Raw genomic sequence first — 18546 nt, forward strand, 5'->3', positions numbered from 1 at the left:
CATAAAGTCTATTGATTGTGCTACATACACAACTTTTATAATTTTAAATAAAGTTTTTTTAAATCAGATTAGTATTCTAATAAGGATGCGCTAGTTTTTAAAAGGGATCAAATTATTTGCATTTAACATCAGGATTTTACTTTTGTCAAGATTTTTTTTGATAAGAGGAAGATTTACCAGAGCTTTTCTTTGTCTTATTCTGTTTTCTATCAATTATCAGGAACCGTGAGTTGCTCAAGCTACTTAGATTTTTTCATGTAATTGTCCAACATATGCATGATATTTATATGATTACATGTTTTCATTTGAGAAATCCAAAGCTAGGAGAATTTAAGTGTAATTTCTAAAACTTCTGATAGAACAGAGGTTCAGATTTGCAATCAAGTGCCATATCATTTCAAATCCTCCTTCACAAATCTCATGGAAAAATAGCATTATTACAATTATATTTTAGGTTTCCTCAACTTTAAGTTTCACAATTTATTAAATATTAATTGTTCAAAGACAAAAAGTGTGGAGCATGAGATTATACCCTAAAGCTATATTCCTCAGATGAAATCACAGCTCTGCTACCTACAAGCTATGTGATCTTGGAAAAGTCACAAGTTTTCTGCCCTGAGTTCCCTCATTCTGTGAACCCTTTCCAGGGGAACCCATAGTTGTTTTGAAGAATAAATCAGTTTATGTAGTTAAAGTATTTATCTATTTTATAATAAGTTTGTTACCATATGTAAAGTGTTTATTTCATTCTAATTATTTTGGACTGTAATTAGATTTAATATATCTAAATAATTTAATAAATATGTTTAGTTATAGCTAATTAAAATATAAAAATTATATAAGGAAATATAAATATTCATACATATTTTATGAGCATTATATATATGCATGTTTTTAAGTAATATATCCTTATAAGTACATCTCTTTATATATTTTACAAATGTGCATATGTAACTATAAGTGATATATATTTGTAAATAAATATAAATATAATATATAAGGTAAGTGAAAAATACTTTACAATAATTTGGATATGTAAAGTGCTAATATTATTACATCTTAGTTATTTTGATACTTCATTACTAGGAAGAATTCTATGTTATCTACAAACTTAGGAGTTTTCACTTTAATATAATTTCTACTCTGCTGAGAAAAATATTCATAAGAAACTGGTCACAGAATGGGACAAAGGGGAAATGCTGCCATTTATTTGATTTAGATGCTATAATAAGAATATATCTATAATCTTTGTTCCCATCTTCATATCCTAAATCAATTCCTCATTCATCTAGGTATACTTCATTAATCTCAGTAACCCTATTTTAAATATGGTGTACTTTAGAATACTGCTGTTATTGAAAATTTGAATAAATAAAACATACCCTTTGGTTATACTTTTTCTCCATGCTTCTTATCCCCTCAAAACAAAAATTTAGAAAATTGTCATCATCAAAGCTATTTTTTTTTTTTTTGAGATGCTGTCATACGCTCCTCAGAAAAAATGGTGCAAAGTTGGTATAAAGTTCAGGCAAAATAACAGCAAGAACAATATAGTTGAAATGTGAGGTGTCAGGGCACTCGCCCAAGCCTGGAGAATTGCCAGTGATATAGCTGTGGTATAAACCCATATATGCTTGGCTCCAAAGCTACTGTCTTTTCACTGTGTTGATTTTTCTCACGAAGTGAAATTCTGCTTCATCAATGAATAACAGGATCTTATATAAAACTTTGAATGACATAGGAGGGACAATTTGCATAGAACAACAAATCCTCAAACTGGCCACAAGGTATTTATAATGTATAAGCTAGGTTGTAAATTGTTATGTTTTTCATGAAAAATACAATTTATGCAAATTTGTTCTTACTAAAACCATGGATCAAATAAAATGTGTGTGTGTGTGAGAAAAGTTTAAAATTGTTAGATAAAAAAATCATTAAGAATATACTAAAATATGTCAAAATCATGTATATTTTGATTTGCAAACTGAATCTTGGTACAATTTAGGTCAAACTGTTTATATTCCCTATGGATTAAGTAAAAGCATAATATGTACTAAATAAATTGTCCAAGGTCTCATGGTAAATTTTATGAAATCCTGAATGAGAACTTACTTCCCCTGACATTAAAGAGTTGTTCTTTACTTATTCCTAATGCATTGCCTATACATTTTTATAATTTAGAGAAGTATGTTACATAAATATTAGTATATGCAAAAACCAAATAACTATAAAATACACATGACAACGCTGCTATCAGTTTTACCTAAATTAATGTGCCACCTCTAATAAGTAAAAAATAATTACTATGTAATAACTTGTCTTCTCACAAATACTTGCATTAATGTAGTCATAGATGTTTTGTATGTCACATGTGTATTTCATAAGTGCAAGTTATTTAACAAATAAAAGTTCATAAGAATTTAAGAAGATTCTTTCTTAGCTGCAGGGTGAAATCCCTGTAATAATTGCATATAGTGAATAATTACTATTAATTATAATTTGACCTTATTCATGAGGATTGAATAAGCTATAATATCTGGAATTATATTAAATGCAGAGGCTCTGAATTAAATACTTTTTACAATTTGCTAGCTATGCTATCTTAGAAAATTTGTTGTTCTTTCTGTGCCTCTCATTTTTCTATGACGTGAGAATTATAATAATACGGGAGAAGCCGATTATGAGGAATAAAAAGTTCATCTGCAGAATTTACAAAACACTGCTTTGTTTTTGGCCTTATTTCTTTTCTTTTAAGTTTGATGTAGCATATACCTTTGTAAATTTTTTATAAGACTTCATTAAATACATTTTTAATGAGGCTAGACTGTACCAAAAAACTGTTGGCATTTTGAGTTTTGCTTTATACTTACCTTTCTTGCTGAAACACTGCCATTTTCTAGAATTGTGACTGTCTTAATGAGAAAAAATAGTGTGTTCTCCAATAGTATTATGACACTCATGCAATCAGTTTTTGGAGGAAGTGGTCTACATGTCACGGTGAGGTGCTTAAGTCAGCTCTGCCTCTAGCAATATCTACCAAACAATATTTCTTCTGCTGATATATGTTTCTCTAGTGGAAAGCAGTTTTGTGATATCGGATAGCAATGATAACTCTTGGTAATGTTAACTTTCCTGTGTACCCTAGGAAGATAAGTTTTTATAAGCAATTAACATTAATTTCTTAATATAGTAGAAAAAGCTATAACATTTATATGTGTTTTACAGTTAATATTTCTCTACTTTTCCTTCTTGTCAAGTGTGGTTTAGTTTAGTGATCAACTTGGATCTTATAGCTCAACTAGAAAGTAGTAAGTAGAAAGTATCTCTGAAGTTTCTTTAAACTGTTATCTCCTAAAGTTACTACTATTTCTCTTTAAATGACTACTCCATGATAGTTATGCATATTTTTAAGGCCTTACCCTACCTAGCTTAGATTTGGTCTAAGTCACCAAATTTCTCCGTTAGCAACTGATTTCAACTCAGTATTTATAAAGGATATTCATTGCCATATGAGATAACCTCAATGACCTGGAAGAATTTATGCAATATATAAATGAAGAATAATTATATAGTTCTTCTGTGTAAGAAAGTTAGAATATAGAAAATTTTTGCAAGCAGTAGAATAAAATTTATTAAAATAAAATATGAAACATTATTAAAACAAAAGGCTATATTAAGTGCAAAGGAGGGAAAATATAAATATATGTTTTTATAAGAATAGCAGACAAGTTTAAAGAGATAGAACTTGAAGTAGTGTGGACATAAGCATATATCAAGATGCATTCAAATCTGTATCAACTTTGCTTTTATTATATTTAATGTTATAATTTCTATGTATCTTCATATCAGGGAAGTGTTAATCCTATTCTAATTTTTCAGAAAAATAATTATTTCTTTTTGACTAAGGGCTGATGATGCTTTTTATTTTAAATATAATAGTTAATAATAAACAGAAAATCAGAAGAAAACCAACATGAATGTTCTTCAGGAGAATTATTAATGATAAATTACACTCAAAAGATTTAAACACTACTCACTTTATAAATTGTATTTTTTAAAATTATACTGCAATTCTGAGGTCTCTTAAGGAATATTGTGCTTTAACTGAATGTATGTATCCTACAACTGTTGTTTTACCAAACAAGAACATCTTGAATGTGTTTATGTTGTAGACACATTAATGGATTTCTTTTCATATTCAAAATACCAAGACATTTCCAGATTAGAACATTGTCTAATTCAAGGCAACCTAACATCAATATTGAATTATTACTAAAATTTTTGTGTTCCATAAGTATTGTTTAATCAATGAATTTTTTTTATTGTTAAGAACAATATTATTGGATTGAGAGATATTTAAGATAGAGGATAATTTCTCTTAAATCTTCTCAATTAAGAGCACCAGGAAAATTAATAGACATATATTTACAAGCGAACTTTTCAAACTTTCTTCTACCCTTTCTTTGATATTATCCTTGCCTCTGAGTGTTAATTCATCATTCTTTTTATGTCAGCCTTCTGCACTGTTAGTTGAGGATTTCCAAAATGCCAGACGGTGCACTAACAGCTGCAGATACTTGAGTCAACAAGGTAATATCAGTTGATTTTGTTCTAGACAATACACATATACATAATTGCACAGAGTACATGTTGTGGAGGCACTTGGCACATTTCAAAATACAACCTTCTGTTATTGCACTAAGTGCCTGAAGCGGCACAATTTTCACAATATTTCTGCCCCCAATTATTTTTTAAATTCTAAAAGTTTGGGGATCAGTGATTCTTCAAGAGTCACAATAAAAAATGTAATTCTCATAACACTTGGATAAATTACTAAGCAATCTAACCTCTGCATTGCTCTACTTCTTAAATGCACTTCAGTGAATGAAACTGAATGTCCCTATTCAGGAAACATGCTCATTGCATCGGTAGAGTTATACCACATATATGCATGTTGTTAATTTAAAGTTTAGATAAAAAAGCAATCTCTACTTTATGGTATAAAAAGAAGAAAAGAAGAGAGATAGAAGTAGTCACAGATATTGTACCTAAAGAACTTCAATGTCTAAAGGGAAATTTAACTCTGATCCTTTAAAAGTAATCCTGTAAGTTATTAAATGAAACTATATCTATATAGTGTTAGTTATAAATTTAGAAACCTAAGTTTCCCATCTCATATATTGAGGGTATAATCACTCCAGTCTCTCAGAGAATATGCAGAACATACATCTCTCGTAGATCTATCATCACCTGAATTGATTGGATTAGAGTGTACTGAAAGTTTAAGAGGCTACCTTTAAAGTACTAGCAAATGGAGTGATCAGTTAGTGAGTTCAATTTTCCAGATTCCAGGTAGGATGCAAAAACACCTTGGTCTGTGGCAGGCTGTGCCCCTAGTGAATACAATAGGAAAGCAAACAAAGCATCCTGAAGAATACAGAAAGCTAGAACCAGGTCAGAAAATCAAAAGTAAGAACACGGAACAGTCGTTCCAGTGACTACATAGAAATTGGTCAGGAGAAATACCTAAAGAGTCAGGATTCAGGCTTACATTTCATGTGATGCTGGAGATGAAAAAAAAAAAAAAAAGACAGCACTTAAATTTCTTCCACTTTAAAAATTATGTTTGTTTGGTATTTCCTCCTTTACCAGTTCTGGCTTACATTTTTATTTTTAGAGGTTGAGTTCACCTTACCCTTTAAGAAGTTATGATCTATAATATCACAGTCAAGAACACTTTCTGTAAACTCCAACAAAAATGGATTACTAGAGGAGTCTAACTTGTTTTAAAATCATGTCATAAATAATGTATTATCAACCTTGTAAAGTCTTGCACATATGTATACATATTTGAGAGGAACCTGCCTTTGTATAATTTCATAGATGTATAGCATGACAAACATTAAAATGTTATTATATGTATGCCAATATAATTGTATAAACATGTATTTTTATTTGATGGCAAAAGTTGGTTCATAAGCTGGGAGAAATAATATTCTCCATAATGTTCATTAGTTTATATGTTCATGGCATAATATTTTAATTCATTTTCTAAATGCATTGTATTCAAGGTTATATCTAAGAATTTTTTTGAATCTAATTTAAGAAGTTTTCATAATTCACTATTTGAAAACATATCACTCATTTTTTTCTTCCTTGCAGAAACTTCTGTACTTTTTCTCTCAAGGTCATACAGCCCTGAATCTGATAGCAACAGAGCTTCAGCAATAACAGCAGATGCCATCTTAGATTAATGTGAGTGAATGTTTTTTCACAATTTTTATAGTTTCTCTTCTTTGCACCCATTTCGTCAGGGAACAATGTTGGGTTCAATGCTGGGTGCCCTAGAGGTGCCCTAGAGTTATTTTAACGAATTCAATTTGCTTTGCTTTTCATGTAAGCATGGTTTTTCTTCTTAGATTTTTTTTTGAGGTAATACAAGAAACTTACATAAAATATTTTTAAAAGTTTACTCTTTATATAAGCCTTCATTATAGAATCATAGAATTAAAAAACCAGAGACTATAGAGTTCATCTATTCTACTGTTTCTCAAGGATAATAAGGCAAAAACCTCTGTCTACCACTCATTTCTATTCTTGTTTCTTTTCATGAATATAGTGATTCTCACCTGCTTTACCCTTTTCCTATTTCTTCTTTAAGTCAGTAGTGGAGAATTTAACTAGTTAACTTTTTTGTAGTATATTTTGAATTATGAAACACTGAAGTGGTTTTAAGTCCTCATTTCACATAAAGAAACTACGTTGCAGAACAGCTTAGCTAATTAACGAAAGAGCACACAAATATCTAGTAGCAGAAGAAGGTCCTGAATGGCTCAGAAATGCAGAGCTATTTCCCCCTGTGAATTCTAACCTAGGAAGTCTACACATGAAACCAGAGCTTTGACGCCTTTCCTACTGCACATAACTGTCTGGAAGACACCAGTCAGTGGCCCTATTATTCTCCTGCCACCAACTTCATAATTTCCTGATTGAAAAACCTTAGTTCATCTCTTTCCATTCTTTTTTCTTTATGCTTGCTATTTTTATTTCATCTTCATTTGCTTTTTTCTTAATTTCAAGTAATTTCCCATATTAATGTACATAATACCAGAGCCCATGGAAAAGTGAAATCATATTATGTCGTGCTCTAGCTTGAAATAATCCAATGATTCATATTTCATTTAATGTCCTAGTCTCAGTGTTTATTCCCAAAATTCTCAGTGATTTGGCCACAGTCTACCAGGCAGTTATGTGCAGTAAGAAAGAGTCAAAGCTCTGGTTTCACACGCAGACACTCTTGGTTAAAATCTTGTGTCTACCAACTATTTACAGTATAATCTTGGGCATATTATTTTACTTTATTGCACAATTCCTTCATCTGTAAAGTGTGTGTAATAATTTTACCTACCTAATGAAATTTCATAGGATTAAATGAGTTCATCTGTGTAAAAATCTTAGAATAGTGCATGGTACAGAGCGTAAGTATGAACTCTATTATTACCCCCTACATATTATCATCCTACCATACTGACCTTCTTTCATTTATTTGAACATTACTTCTTAGGCTTTTAACCCTTAGGATTTCACTTACCCAAGTGCTATGTTTATCACTTTCATAACTTACAAACTTTCAGTTTATATGTCATATACCTTATAGAGATTACATCTGACTCAAAAACACCCATCATGACATCCATTTTCTGTCACAAACTTTTTCATCTTCATGTCAATTTTTAGATCTGACATTTCTTATTTATTTGTAAGATCTTCTACAAAGATCTTTATATTTCTGCAAATGATGAAATTGTCTATAATAGTTGTTACTCATTAGAGTAGCTTAAGATTTATCACTAGGGCTTGAACAGCCATAGAGTAGTAAACTCTCAAAATCATTGCTGAATGAATGAGTTTGCCTTTTTTATTTTTATTTATTTTTTGAGACCAAGTCTGGTTCTGTCACTCAGGCTGGAGTGCAGTGGCACTATCTCTGCTCACTGCAACCTCCACCTCCTGGATTCAAGTGATTCTCCTGCCTCAGCCTTGCGAGTAGCTGGGATTACAAGTGCCAACCATCATACCCGGCTAATTTTTGTATTATTAGTAGAGATGGGGTTTTACCATGTTGGCCAGGCTGGCCTTGAACTCCTGATCTCGGGTGATCCACTCGCATGGAACTCACAAAGTTCTGCGATTACAGGTGTGAGCCACTGCGCCTGGCCGAGCTTACTATTTTTTAATCTTCCTTTCTTCTTTCATTCTGAGCATTTTGTCTTGAAAGTCCTCAATTCTTCAGATATTACTCCATACATTTCTGAAAAAATGTAAGTGGAAAAGCAAATAATTTTGACAATTTAAGAATTAAGGAACCAAGCAATATAATTTTATTTCCAAAGAAGATATTTTTGCCCTGGTTATCTAGTCTGACTCCATCAACAGTTCTTTCTTTATGTCAGGGTCCAAGTATGTAACTTGTCTGCTTGCCTTGAAATAAATAAGTATAATGAGATGAGCTTCCTTTGAATCCTGAAGTTGGGTGTGACTTTACTGGGAGTAGGAGAATAGGGCACCCAATGAAGATTTCACAATTGTATGTATATATAGAAAATAATGATTAATACTGTTACCTAAACACATACCACTAAAAATGTTTGTACATTTGATGAGTTCAATAAACCTGTTGATGAAATAATACAAATAAGATAGGTTAAAGACAAAACATTCATTTCACTTGATTTTTGAATATTTTAAACAAGAGCAACACTTTAAAAAAAATTAAATCCATTGCGTAAAATTTGGAAATATATATGTTTCTAACTCATTACATTGTGATTATGCAAATTTTAGTTTTCATAATACTGGATACTTCTTGATATAAGATGCATAGTTCATAAAAAAGTTTACGTTTATATGCAACTAAGAGTTTATGTGTAAAATTAGATATGAAAGCAAAGTGACAACTATATTTGTATTAATCTACTCTTTTTAAGAAGTTGGAATTTTAAAAATCACATACCAGTCGGAAGGACCTGACGTTCCCTTATTTGATTCATTAGCTCTTTGGTTTGTTTGTTTTATTCATGTATTATACAAAGCATAGTCACATGTAAATTAGCTATTATTCTATATTCTTAAAATGGCAAAATTATCTTTAATTTCTGCTTGTTTCCTGGGTTTGTTTTATCCAAATTTTCTTGCTTTGCTTATTTTTCCCGTATTTGGTTTGTTACATATACGGTGCTTTGTAATTTCCTGTTACACAAGTGTATTTTTTCTCTTCTATCTATACATTTTGTATATGTGATTTAATTTCTCAATGTGAACCATAAAGGTTTTACAAATTTGTCAGAGCATGGTGTTAAAAAGTATGAGTTGATTCTTTAGACTAAAATTATAGAATAGACAGACATTGATTTAATCACAATTATAGGCATCAAAGAATTCTAAATTACATGTATAGATGAAGCATGGTACTCACGTATATTAGTTCACATATTTATTATGATTATTGATATTGTTATTAGTATTTAAATAGCCTCATCCATTTCAGAGTGTCTTTTTCTACAAGTTGGTAAGTGAAAATAAATTATGATACATTGGATTAACCATGACTTCTTCTGAATTTCATAGTTTCTTGAACAATGTACTCCACTACTTGACATTAAAATTGTTCTAGTGTTTATCTTAGGAGTTGCTTCATTATATTTTAACTGGTTGTTTACGTACTTTATTCTGAGTTTGTATCTCATTATCAGTTTTATTTGAAAAAAAGTGAAAATACCTAATTCAAGAAGAATTGAATAAATTGATTAGATAAATATATGTAATTGCTTAGCAAAATGCTCTATACTAAGCACAAGTTAACAAAAGTTAACTTTTTACTTCCTAAAAATTGTCAAATCTTACTCTTTTGTTTATTCATTCATCCAATCATTTGTGTTTTTTTTGTTGTTGTTGTTAGTATTCTATGACTTAGAAACAAACTATTTACTTGAAAATGGTTCTTAAGATGCTAAGTACAAAAAGGTGCTATTAAAACAAAAGAATCTTGGAGAAGTGACGGTATATGAACCCCTTACCATCACAGATCTGTGCACAGAATAAAATAAAAACAGAATTGCACATTGGAGACATCTGTGGCTCTGATTTCAGAGTTCAAAATTTATCCTTGATATCTGTGCTATGTAGTTAACATTTATTCCCAGACCTTCAGTTATTCATCATATAAAGGGAAAGTATTTTCCTTATTTTATGCTTCTTCCACTATAAAAATACAGATGGTATACATAATATCAATTTAATTGTGATGTTGGGAAAGCTAATATCACTGATGTAAAATCCCTATTGCAGAACTTTCATATAGTAGTAAAGAAGTAGATCTGGCCAGGCACGGTGGCTCACGCCTGTAACCCCAGAACTTTGGGAGGCCGAAGCGGGTGGATCACAAGGTGAGGAGTTCAAGACCAACCTGGCTAAGATGGTGAAACCCTGTATCTACTAAAAATACAAAAAAATTAGCCAAGCATGGTGGCAGGCACCTGTAATCCCAGCTACTCAGGAGGCTGAGGCAGGGGAATCACTTGAACCCAGGTGGCAGAGGTTGCAGTGAGCCAAGATCGCACCACTGCACTCCAGCCTGGGCGACAGGTTAAGACTCCGTCTCAAAAAAAAAAAAAAAAAAAAAAAAAAAGAAAAGTAATAAAAACCTACTTCTTTACTTCTGTCTTTGAACTACAGTAAGAATGAATTTACAGATTTCTGATGATGATAATGATGACAATCTTGAAGAAGACGACAGTGAGGGCTATTATAACTTTGTCATTTTAGGTACATATTTTTAGTGCATCCTTATGTACATTAGTAGCTATGTATGTGTCTATGTCAAGTGTTCCTAAATGTTGCAAACTCAGAAGACATTAGGTCTTTTTGTTTGTATTCGCCACAAGTAATGTAAAAATAGATTAAAAATATTTTTCAGTAATTTGTGCAAAGTTAGACCCAAAGCACAGTGCTTAAATTTATTTTCTTTACTCCTTGAAAAAGGCAGTGAGTTATATTTCTGTATTTTGTTTCTCCCCTAGTCAAATGCTTTAAAATAACACTAACGCCCTTCACACTTTCCTCTGGTGGTATAAAAGCACAAACATTTATCTATATGGATATTGAAGTTGGAAGAGTTTGGGAAAATATTCACTTTGAGAAAGTTTTTTCTTTTAAAAAAACAAATTTTTATTCTTGTCATTCTTATAATCTATTTTAAGTTAATGATCTAATTCCTGTGAACTGTGCACCTAAATGAGTGCATAAAGCCAGTTCTTCCAGTGTTATTTGATTCTGTTATAGGCAGACATTATTGAATTAGTTATTATATCTGGCAGAATTACTCTCAGCATATCTTATTGCATAAACAAGGGCATCTAGAAGATATAACTTGCGGTTATTATTTGTATATATTTAGAGGGTTACAAGTGCCTTTTTTTTTTTTTTTTACATGAATGCATTGTGCAGTGGTACAATTTAGGCTTTTAGTGTAGCCATCACCCAAAGAGTACGTTGTACCCCTGAAGCAATTTCTCATTTCACAACCCCCTCCCACGCTCCCATCTTTCCAAGTATTTGATATCTGTTATTACACACATTATGTCCATGTGTACACATTATTCAGCTCACACTTATAAATGAGAAAATGTGATTTTTTGACTTTCTCTTCTGAGTTATGTCACTTAAGATAATGGCCTCCAGTTCTCTCCATGTTGCTGAAAAACACATTATTTCCATATTTTTATAGCTAAGCCATATTCCATGATGTATGTGTATATGTGTGTGTATAGATATATATGTATATATCTACATAATTATACATGTCTATATACATACACCATATATACACATATAGGTGTATATCAGTTTATCAATTATCTAGATATATCTCCAGTCATCTGTCGATAGACACTTAGACTAATTTCATGATTTTGTTATTGTGAATAGTTCTACATTAAACATGAGTTCAGGTGTTTTGATAAAATACTTTACCTTTGGGTAGATACCTAGTAGTGGGATTGCTGGATCTAATGGTAGTTATATTTTTAATTATTTGAGAACTTTTATACTTTAATAGGGTTCTACTAGTTTAAATTCCCACCAACAGTATATGAGCATTCCCCTCTTTTTGTAGCTTTGCCAGCTTCTGTTATTCACTTTTTAATAATCTCCATTCTGACAGGTGTAAGGTGGTATCTAATTGTGGTTTTAAGTTGCATTCCTCTGATTAGTGATGTTGAACATTTTTCATATGCTTATTGGCCGTGGGTATGTCTTATTGTGAAAAAAATGTTTATGTCCTTTGTCTACTTTTTAATAGGGATACTTTTTGTTCCTGTTTATAGATTCCGGATATTAGTTCTTTGTAAGATGCATTGTGTGCAAATACTTTCCCCCATTCTCCAGGTTTTCTGTTCACTGTGTTGATTATTTCTTCTGCTATGCAGAAGCTTTTAAGTTTGATAAAGTCCTATTTGTCTATTTTTGTTATTGTTGCATTTGCTTTTGAGGTCTTAGTCTTGAATTTTTGCCTAGACCAATATCTAGAAGAACTTTTTCTAGGATTTCTTCTAGTATAAGTTTTAGGTCTTACATTTACATCTTTAATCTTCAGATTTTTGTATATGGTGAGAGATAGGAGTCTAGTTTTTAGCTGCCTATTTAAAGAACTATGATGTAGCTGAGATTTTTCAGTGTACTTGAAAGCTAGCAAGTTAGCCTGACACCATTACATGGATGTTGATAGAAGAGCCAAGACTCTTGGGTCAGATACAAAGGTCCTTATTCAGAAATTACAATAGCCTCAGCCACAGTCATACAGAGTAATGTCAAGAAGGCCAGGTGAGACATGTAATGTGATGCATTATAGGAGAGGGACCTGAAACTTAGAGAAACCCACTTAATAGGCAGTTAACATGCCTTCTTTGTTCTGGAGGAAGTCACTAATACATGTCAAGCTCAGAAAAGTTTGCTCTTTGCTATGGAGAGAAATACTGTATCTTACAAGGCAGTTAAACAAATGTTCTTGAAAACATATTTAATAAGGATTTTTAAAAAAATGGCAATGAGCAATCAGTGTCACAGCTCTCAAAATGTACACAAACATAAGAGACCCAGGGAACATTGTCTCTCACCCACCCCTTTCTACACAATGACAATGTCTTAATCGTAAGATCAAAAAAAAAAAAATAGCCTGAGTTTAAACTGGAACATGCGATGTTTCAGTATAAACTGTCTTCTATTGTTACAGGATCAACCAGTATGTATTATTGTTTGTAAGGAATACATTCATGGATGCACTTAGAACATTTTTTTCTGCCACGTTTGTTCATTTGTTTTTATCTTGTGTTCTATTACTCCAGTTTAAGTCAAACTTGTAATGTAAGGTTTCTTAAACTTCCTCATAGAACTGAGAAAAAGATTGAGTTTTACTAAGAATTACCTTGACTCACAGCTTAGCTATTACACAGAGTAGATAGGAACATGTGGCAATTTGTTGGGGTGATCAGACCCAACACCAGGTTGTGGGGTTGACAAAGTTCGGTGGAGTCAAAGGATTGAGAAAAAGAGTTTGAGAGAGAAATGTGAGACACCGGAGAGCCATCGCTATCGTGGAGGCTGCGAAGGCCCCGAGTTCTGGGAGCCCACGGTATTTATTGATAATCCAACAAAGAAACAGATGGTGAGAATGTGGAGGTCAAAAGGGCACGTTGCATTAAGCACATGATTTACAGCTGTGATGGTTTAGCATTTATATGCAACATGTTCTGCTACTTGAGATAATGGGACTAGGAGCCTAGGAGCCGAGGAGCAAGAAGCCAGCAAGTCTAGACACATTCCAGAGGACATGATGCAATCCCTGCCTCAGTTTCCCTCCCAACACTCAGCTTTTTCCCAACATGCCCCCTTTCTCTTTTTTTTCAAAGAGAAGGTATCATTATTGCTATCATTACTATTAGTTATCATTATTACTAGCATAAAAGGTAGCCTTTTAATCGAGCAAGGCAATTACAGGCTGTGCAGCCCTTAATTGCAGGCTGGTGATCCAGCTTCATTTTTCTTAGCCCTTATTCAAACTGGAGTCACTCTGGTTTGAATGCTTCCCACATAACTCCCCTTTCCCTTTTACAAGGGGACCCTTAATCCTAGGGGTTACAGAAGGATGAAGGTCCGTCTTGTGTAACTTCTTCCTGCTGAATAGGGGCGATGATATTCCTATTAGGGTCTCTTGTATTCAGGGTAGATAGGTGCTGAGTCAAAGCATTGGTCCATTAAGCATCGTGACTCCAGTTGGTCCTCGTTCCATCTTCGCATTCAGATTCAACTGGCTCATAGCTCATACTGGGGGAGCCCAGTCCATGGTTGGGATCCATGGGTCCCTCCAGTCTCCTGTTACATGTTGTACACATCTTGAGGACATCCGCACGGTTCATTCATCTCCTGTAAACACACAGGCATACTCTCACCCCTATGTTAGTAAATCTACTGAAACACAGAAGCAAAAACTTCTGTGGCTGTAGCTGGGAGGCATGCCATTGCTGAAGCATTTGTTAACTCCGTTTCTGCCTCTTTGGTTAATTACCATGAGGTAAAACTTTCCATTGATAATGAGAAACAGGCCTTTTCTGATTAACAGAAGGCATACAGAAAGCAAATCGAGGCTTTTCAAACCCGCAATTTGCACTGTACAGGTGGGTCCACTAGATGCTGTGGCTTATGATAGATCTTCAGATGTTTGGTGGGCACCCACATAGGCATCTGATTGTCACCTGGACAGACACAAGCAAATCCTTTTCCCCATAAAATTATCTTTAGGCAGGGATCAGAGGAAGTAGACTCAGAGGTAAGGAGAATTTTGGGACCTAATGGCTGCCCGATGTTTGTTAGGTGTTCCCTTGGAAGTTAGGAATTCCCTTTCTCTCCATATTGCTGCGTGGGCATGGAGGACTAGGTAAGCATACTTAGAGTCTATATATTTACCCCTTTTCCTTCTCCTAATTCTAGTATAAAATGACCCCTGCTTTTTCTAGGATGTCTCTCCCTAACAAAGGAGTGGGGCTTTTGGGAATAATTAGAAAGGTATGTGAGAAGAGTAAAGTTCCCCAGTCACAACTTAGTGGCTGGGAGAAGTATCTAGTGACTGCCTGTCCTAGGACCCCTCTGATAGTGACAGATCTGGAGGACAGTTGTCCGGGACTGGAGAGTAAGACTGAGAAAGCAGCGCCAGTCTCCAGGAGACAGTTAACCTCCTGGCTCTCAGCGGTCAAGCATACCTGGGGAGGGTGATGCCATGGGCTGGCGCTTGCCCCAGGCACCCTCAGTCCTGCTGCTGGATCATCTGGTTAGTGGCTTCTGACTCAGAGGAGCTTCGTCCCCTGGGGCAATGGGCCTTCCAGTGATTCCCTTGACATAAGGGGCATGGACGAGGGGGAAGCTTATTTCTATTCAGACAATTTTTTTTAAAGCGTCCTTGTAGACTGCACTGGAAGCAAGCCCTACTAGGCATTCGATTTTCCTAGCCTTTCCCTTTTCCAGAGCCTCCAAAGTCTGCTTGCCTGAGGGTCATGACTAAAGCAGTGGCTTTTTTTTTTTTTTTAAATCCCATTTGTCCCGTTCTGCCTGCTCCTGATCTCTATTATTAAGAGGAAAAAAAAAAAAAAAAAACAAAAAACACACACACACAAGGTTGCCAAGTTCAATAGGGCTTTTAAGTTTTGTTCCGGGCCTAACGCGGACTTTTGAAGTTTTTTCTAATGTCTGCAGCTGACTGAGTGATAAATTTATCGTTTAAGATTAGTTGGCCTTCCTTAGAGTAAGGTGACAGAGGTATGCTTCCTCAACTCCTCCCTTTGTCTCTCCAGAAAGGCAGGAGGATTTTCTTCCTTTCCCTGTGTTATAGTGGCTTCTTCCTAGTTTTCCCTTAGTCCTTCTAGCATGCAAGTTAGCAAACGTCTGTGGCACCAATCTCCATATTCTGATTCTGCGTCCCACTACACTGGGAACTGCCTGCTGGCCTGTGGGGAATTGTTCTCTTTCCTCTGTTGTCATCCTATCATTGACCTGACTGAGATACCAGAGATCGCCAAACTCTCAGGCGGCAGTTATGGTGGCACTTCTCTCATTTGGTGTGTCTGATGTAGCAGTAATACTATATCTATGTCAAATCAAATGATTGTCCTAGCCCTTGTAAAACATCAACAGAGCCATCAGAGTTATCTGAGATTTTACCTAGGTCTATTTTGTTTCACGTCTGAGAGGGAAAAAGGTTCATACACTCTGACTGGGCCGAATTCTCCAGAATACATCTTAGGGGAGTTTTTGCCTTGCGGGGAACATTTCCCATCTGAAAAAAACATAGGGATGCCAGCACCCCTAGTCGTTTTCCGAAGCCGATGAGCATTAGTCCTAGAGCGTCCTCTACGATCCTAATGCTTATTCTCTTCCAGGGTGCGTAACCACCCAGGTACCTCTGCTTATCGGATTAGTTATGCTCACTGATGTAGCAGTCCTGCACCTGTTTTCCCGCCTTTCTTGACTATAAAGAAAGGGGTCTGGGCTGCTGGATTCTACTGGTCCTTTACCAGCATGCCCAACATTGCCTTTGCACTCAGAGGTGAGTTCTAGAGCTGGGTTGGGTTCCTAAGTATTTCATAACAACCCAGCTGCCCCATCAAGATGCATTCCCATAAACAACAGTTCTTATGCAAGTTCATTTCAGAGAGGGTGTAGGTAACCTTTTGAGTCAGGATTGAGATAGAGTTTGATTCTGTGAGTATTTTAAGGCTTGGCTGAGTGCAAACAGCTCGCACGTTTGAGCAGATCAATTATTAGGCAATTTTCCTAACTCTGCTTCTACAAGAGTTTCCCTATCAATTACTGAACACCCACTGTGTTTTTGTTGTTTGTTTCTCTTTTCTCAATCTCCCGGGAGGAACCGTCTATCATCCTGTCCTGAAGGGAGTTCCTCCTAGGTCTGGTCGGACCTTCGTATGGTAATTAAGGTTTAAATCCCGTTAGGAAACCTGCTAGGTTAAGGGAATTTTCAGTGGTTAATGTTAAATCAACTTTTTCTAACAGAATAGCCCCATACTTTAAGATTGAGTTAGTAAGCTTTTTTTTTTTAAACTTAGGATAGCTCTGAACTGGTGAGGTGTGCTCACAATGAGGTTTCCTCTAAAGTTTATTTTTTCTACTTTCTTCTGCTGGCAAAGCAGTTGCTGCTACAGATTGAGTGCATTTGGGCTATCCGTGGGTTACCAGATTAAGGATTTTTGATAGGAAGGCTACTGGCTGTCAGCAGTCTCAGTGCTTTCAGGCTACTCCCTCGTTTACGCTGACAATAAGGTAGTATTGGAGTATTGTAGGGTCATGGAGGAGACCTTCAATTATCAATTATAGGTTTTAAATTTACCCTGGCTTTTAAAGGAATAGGGTACACTTTTTTCTTTACTTGTATATATTTCTTTCTCCTTTTGTAGATGGATTTTGGAAACACAGTGGAACGACGTTTGCTGTCCTCCCTGCTGGATTATAGTTACGGGAAATTGCCATGCTTCAAGGTCTCCCTCGGCTCTAGTCTTTTGAATGGAATTTTTTATAGCACCACCAATTGCCCCAGGTTTTAACATTGCAACTACAGTAGAAGTTTTGTAGCTAATTCATCTTCTTGCCCATTAAGGGGAGAGAAAGGTGGTGGCCTTTCACTTAATTCGGCAGGTAGAGGCAACGGGCTAGTAAAACATTTTTCAGTTTCCCTTTCTTTTATATTTCCTGTTCCTCATATTCAGAATCTGAGGTTAGTTTTTTACACTTGTCCTCTTCCTCATTTGAATCTGCCTCCTCATCTGTTTGAAAAGGCTAAAGAGCTGCTTTTATTAGCACCTACATTGACCTGACTGGAATTTTTGCTCCGTGTTTATGGGCTTTTTTTAAAATTTCTGCCAATTCTCTCCCATTCATCTAACTCCATAGTTCCTTGTTCCAGGAACCATGGACAAAACTGCCTTACTGCACCGAAGAGTGATAAATTCTGAGTACTAAACTTCACCCCCCCTCTTCATAATAAATGCCTTAAGAACTTTAAGCAGAATGTTTGCTTTCACTTTGTCCTATTTTCACCCTGGTCCTCCTGAGCACTCAGGTTCCCCACCAAGCTTCTTTTAGACATTCTCCGTGTTCACCCGTTCTGGCGTTCACTTCATCGGGGACTTTGTTGCCCCACGTTGGATGCCAGGAATATTGGGGTGATTAGACCCAACACCAGGTCATAGGGGTGACAAAGTCTGGCAGAGTCAAAGGATTGAGAAAAAGACAGTTTAAGAGAGGAATGTCGGATACCAGAGGGCCATCGCTTTCGTGGAGACTGCGAAGGCCCCAGGCTCTGGGAGCCAACAGTATTTATTGGTAATCCAATAAAGAAATAGATGGTGAGAATGTGGAGGTCAAAAGGGCACGTTGCGTTAAGCACATGATTTACAGCTGTGATGGCTTAGTATTTATATGAAACAT

At 34.9% G+C, this 18546-nt stretch overlaps 1 long non-coding RNA gene across 5 annotated transcripts in view; it reads left to right on the forward strand.

Annotated features, from left to right (window-relative positions):
• LOC129049551 (uncharacterized) overlaps positions 1–18546 on the forward strand; it is a 163842-nt gene that overhangs the window by 53038 nt on the left and 92258 nt on the right. For 4 of the 5 annotated variants that reach the window (XR_010136703.1, XR_010136704.1, XR_010136702.1 and 1 more), the window contains 2 exons: positions 4515–4590; positions 6163–6255. This is a non-coding gene — a long non-coding RNA (uncharacterized LOC129049551). Of the gene's footprint in view, positions 1–1683; positions 1788–3257; positions 3309–4514; positions 4591–6162; positions 6256–18546 lie in introns of all 5 variants that reach the window. The other variant, XR_010136706.1, reaches the window with a different exon arrangement.

Source organism: Pongo abelii, chromosome 14 (assembly GCF_028885655.2).
Source record: "Pongo abelii isolate AG06213 chromosome 14, NHGRI_mPonAbe1-v2.0_pri, whole genome shotgun sequence".
Classification (NCBI taxonomy): domain Eukaryota; kingdom Metazoa; phylum Chordata; class Mammalia; order Primates; family Hominidae; genus Pongo; species Pongo abelii.